Raw genomic sequence first — 5404 nt, 5'->3', positions numbered from 1 at the left:
ATCGACTAAATATTTGCACCAAGGTCCACAGATTAGAAATGCATAAAGATTGGAAGTCGTGAGTTTAGGACTACCTGAATTACATTTGGAGCATCTAAGTGAATGGCACCGGTTATTGCAACTACATCATCACTCAAGATTCTGGATCACAAGTTTAGAAGAAATTTTGCTCGAAGCTATCGCTGAAGGAAGTTGGTGATGATGAAAAAGAACGTTCAGAACCAAAACATGAGGAACATGTGCAAAGAGAAAGTTTTATTCATTGACATAACCCTATTTATAATCTAAGGGCTGAAGAAAATGCGATTGATGATTCCTTTGGCTGGGGTTATGGCGCTATGGCTTCGGCGGCTCCCTCAAAGTCGTCCACCAACTCCTAGAAAATGTCAGGGTCCTCACCGTCTGAGAAGCCAGGCTCCAGTGGACATAGGTCATGCCCTGAATGCACCTGAGCAATCGTCAGGGCAACGGCGGCTCCGTGTCGGACGCCATGGAGAGCCACCTCCCGAATGCGCATAGGGACGTCCTGGAGGCGGGCCTCCAACACATCGCCCCAGGCATTCAGGGCATTGACCGCATCGATTGCCACCAACTGAAGTGCCTCCAGTTGCTCTATCAGAGCTACAACAAGAAGAAAGAGGTCATTAGGAGAAGATCAGGAAAATAGAATAATAATCAAATATAGAGTTGTCTTGATGAACTTACCCACAACCCTGGCATCAGATGCCGCCAATTGTGCTTGGACGACATTGGTCTCTCCCTCTGCGGCGGCGAGGGCAGCCTAGGAGGCGTTCAAGGCAACCTCTAGATGACCGCTCTCACGAGTCGCCTCTGAGTAGCGGTCCATCGCCACGTTCTGCTCGCGGAGATAACGGCAGGCGTCGTCTCCATTATAGGAGTCGGAGGAGTTACCAAAAGATCCTATCAATGCCGCTGATTCGGCATCTTGGGTGGCGCCAGAAGGTCCTGCCACATGACGACGGGCGCCAGCGTGGGATATGGTTCTGCCGATCAAAAGAAGTCAATTAAGACAATCATTGAAAAGAACAAAGATGTGAGCAAGCTCTAACTTACCACTAGCGGCAGAGGCGTTGGCTCATGGGGAGCTCTTCCTCTGGGATATCGCTAGCAGGACGCTTACCACCGGCCATGGTTTTGGAGAAAGGAGGGATGGTGTAGGTCTAGAGAGGAAGAAGTTGCACGGTGACAAAAGCAGAGACAGGAACGGATGTGATCCCTTGGCTATCCTTCAAAGGGTGTATTTATAGCCAGAATGGGATACTAATGGATCTTTTGGGCCGAAGAGAAATAAATTCGACTCATGGAAAATGGAAAGCCATCTCAAATATTGAGGGAACCATGCAAGGCCTAATGAGAGGACAGTAGTTGCAAAAGCAGCGGATTTGAAAATTTCGTTCATCAAGGTTTATTTACAGCTTCATTCAAATTCGGATGCGGACGTGAGGTGTTATCCGCTGCAATTTTGCATTTTCACACGCATCCAGATGTTGGACCTAGAATTGATCAACTAAAGCTCGATCGATTAGCTGATCAGCTAAACTTGAAAAGGTAATCAATCTGAGGGGCCGATCACCGATGCAACGATCAACAGTGATAGAAGAATTTGTGTGCAAATGTGATAGACTCAAGGAATGTCAGAAGATCGGCTATGAAACACGAGTTGGAGGAAGAAAAAGATTGCTCAAAAAATCAGAAGAAAGGAGGCATCGTGATCTGTGGTCTGTCCTCGATCAAGAAGGGCCAAGGAAGATGAATATGTGAGAAAGCCCACTGTTGACGGTAGTTACCGACCATTATAAACATCAGTATAACCCAAAATAATGCATGAAAATGATCACCAAAATAGAGTTATGGGTTTAATTTGACAATTTTCATGAGTTTTGGTGAATCTATGTTTTCAGCAGGGTTTATCTAGAAGACCGTCAAGGGAGATCTAAACGTCGAAGGAAAAATCAGAATTCTCCCACGAAACCAACTCTAGAAGGTTCCAGAGGACTCTAGAAGCCACGTCACCAAAGCAGAGGACGAGATGGTGATAGGTGGGGCCACGCGGCCCCACCTGTAGGCCACCCGGCCCCATAGAGGCCCACCTGTCAGTCTCATCGCTATGTTGGTTTCCCACCACCTCCTAGGATGCATCTAAGCCATTGCTTAAGTCAGTTTGATCCAAGGACTCATGTTGTATCCTCTGGGCTATATATACCAGCCCTACCCCCCTCCAGATCATCAGGTCATAAGTCAAGGCTAGACAGAAAACTAGGGTTTCTAGAGATTAGAGATTAGAGCTCTAGTTCTTCAAGTTTCTAGTATAGATTAGCTAGCAAGGTTCAAGAAGAGTGTGGGCTATTGCTCAGGATTCCGGATCTATCGTCTAGAGACTGGTATAGCCATTGTATCTCTATATTTATGACTTTGTGCTACTTTAATATCATTATGTTGCTATTTATTATGTTCCTAGTTTGCTCTAGTTGTATGCTTGATATAGTTATGATTAATGATGAGTTTATGCATATGTTCGCAAAGCGCTTAGCTCAATACGTACGTGAGTTAAGTGGTCGACACTATGTAAGCATGGTGCTTAGATATTATTTGCCTGCGGATGCCCTCTGCACTCTGGTTCATGTGGTAGATAGCAGATATGACACTCCCATTGAGTCCTTTGTAGTCCACTCCCCGTTTGTAGAGCACGTAGAACGTGATTGTGAAGGTAGAGAAGCTATGTTCTTGATCTTCCTTAGTAATGTTCCTTATGCGTAGATCCGAAGTTAGTTATACTATAGGTCAGAGTGTATATATTAGGGTGTACAAAAGACTTAGTAGATAAGTAATGACTTAGGAATCGTTTGCTCTTAATGAATCTCCTGCTTAGCTATACTACATTTATGAGTCTCTAATTCTATGTCTAGAATACCATTATTACCTTACACTTATCATTTATTTACCCTTTGACTTACCCCTACAATAGCATGAGAGTGATTATTATCATAAGTATACATATTTGTCAATATCTCTATGCCAACACCACTCCATAAGCTCCTCCCTATGGTAAAAATATAAATAACGATACCTGGTATACTTCCAGGTGAAATGCTATAATGGTATATTATCTATGCGCTTGCGGATACTTTAATATATACTCCATCCGTGCTAAAAAATGAAGTCGTTTTGGACAAGGTTTGGGTTAGACATTGGGAATATAAATCATGAATAACTTTTAAGTTGTTGAGTTTGGAAATGTGAAAACCATACGAATAGATTTGTCTTGAAAAATACTTTCATAAAAATATACATATATCACTTTTTGATAAATATTTTTTTTATAAAAATAAGAAGTCAAAGTTATACATTAGAGACCGTGTCGCTGTCCAAAATGACTTTATTTTTTAGTATGGAGGGAGTATACATTTTTCTCTTAAGTTTATAAGTGTCATTAATAATTACCAACCACGCATTTCTGGCATTATGCTAGGGATGACAACCAAGTAACAAGTGATGCTAAGAAATGCCAACAAGGGACATGAAAATCAAGATATGCAGTTGAAGAATGCTGCACGTGCAACGGTCGTGAGAGATAATTTTGGAATAAATTTATTTTATCCCAAAATTGGTGGACATGTGTTGACACCAAAATTTAGTTCAGGATGGGAGTTCCCTGAAGTCAAGATTCGTCGAGGAAAGCCAAAATATTCAACCAAATCGGCTAACCGAGTTATCAACGAAATCAACTAACAAGGTGACATCATCGCCTTGACAGAATGGGCCCTATCGGCAAAATCAACAAGGCATAAAGCAAGAAAACGCGTCAGGCTCCATAGAAGGGAAAGATTGGAGTCCAAGACATCTAAAATTAGAAAGTTTTGATTTTCTTTTCCAAGTTTGTAATTGGTCTTATTCGACCATTACTCATAGTCAAGCCTCGGGTATAAATATTAAACCCCGGCCATTGTAATAGACATCTCTCATTGATCAACCAAGCAAGTACCTTTACTTTTTGGCTTACGCCACCCCTTTGGAATAGGTGTAGAGTAGATTTCGATGAGTTCTTTGGGCAAGTAGGGCTGCATCGGACGACCTAACCTCTGGCTTATTTGTGAGTATCCGTCACGACTTGTATTGTTACTTGCAAGGCTGCAACAGATGACTGATCTCTTGCAAGTCATGATATGAGTTAATTATCGATCTATATTGGTGTTTGTAAGGCTGCAACAGATGACTGATCTCTTACAAACCACGATATAGATTAGTTATCGATTCATATCAACCTTTACAAGGCTGCAACAGATGACTGATCTCTTGTAAACGTTGGTATGAATCAAAGTTATCGATATTGTGTTAAATAGTTTACTGTTTAATATAATATCACCAATTGCCCGATCTAGTTTGAGATTTATTGGTCTTATTATTCTAAACCATTGTCTGCTTGTTATTATCACAGTTGAATTCAATTCTTGATGTTAGATCTTGTTTGATGACTAATCTATCTCGATCTTGATCATACATGGCGGGTGTTTAAAGTTGTGTTCTATTAAGAGATAGATTCATCGATCGCCAGTATCCTGTATGACTCCGCTATCAATGCTGCATCAGCCGATGTCCCGTTTTGTTGAGGATGTACTGGCTATTTATAAACTTTTACCTATTTTCATCTCAGATAAAGCTAGTATGTTTCTCATATGTATGTCTACATGCCTATCCTTACATCTTTCGCATGTTTTCATGATCATCGGCTAGTGAAGATCTATATATTTGAATAACTGACAATTGCAGATATGCTTGCTTTGCTTACGTTGCATCATGAACATGCTAGATACCGACTCTCTAGTCAATAGCCTTATCTCATCGGCTACTTAGCTGCATATTTGAAACTGTCGGGATAAACACCGGCATGTTCCACCTTAAATTACAGATCAATTTTCTCTCCTTATCAATTGCTTGGTCAAATTGACTGGCACGCCCACGGTCACGACCATCTGGTCTAGTGTCCACCTTAAGCCCGGAGAGAGCTTGGGATCTGCTCCATGAGGTTTCTCTCGGCTTGCTTCGTGTGCCGACGACGGAGAACGATCCATCACTTTTCGCCGTCCACAAAAATTAAGGGCACTACTAGCACCCGGACATCCGGACAGACGCCCGCGGCTACAGTCCATTTTCACGTGTCCCCATGTGGGCCTGCGCCGCCTGGATGTCGCTCGACTAGGCCTGCATCACCTACGTCCATGCAGGGCCCACTTGTGCCCCTGCTGCTTCCCATGGGCATCTCATGTGCAACACCCAATTAACTTTTAAAACATCTAGAAGCAACACTTGAAATATACAAAAAAGACAGATGAAACACTCACCTTTTGAAATATCTAGAAGCAACACTTGGAACATACAAAAAAGA

This window comes from Miscanthus floridulus, chromosome 10 (assembly GCF_019320115.1).
Source record: "Miscanthus floridulus cultivar M001 chromosome 10, ASM1932011v1, whole genome shotgun sequence".
NCBI classification, from domain to species: Eukaryota; Viridiplantae; Streptophyta; class Magnoliopsida; order Poales; family Poaceae; genus Miscanthus; species Miscanthus floridulus.
Note: the sequence above shows the minus strand (reverse complement) of the source record.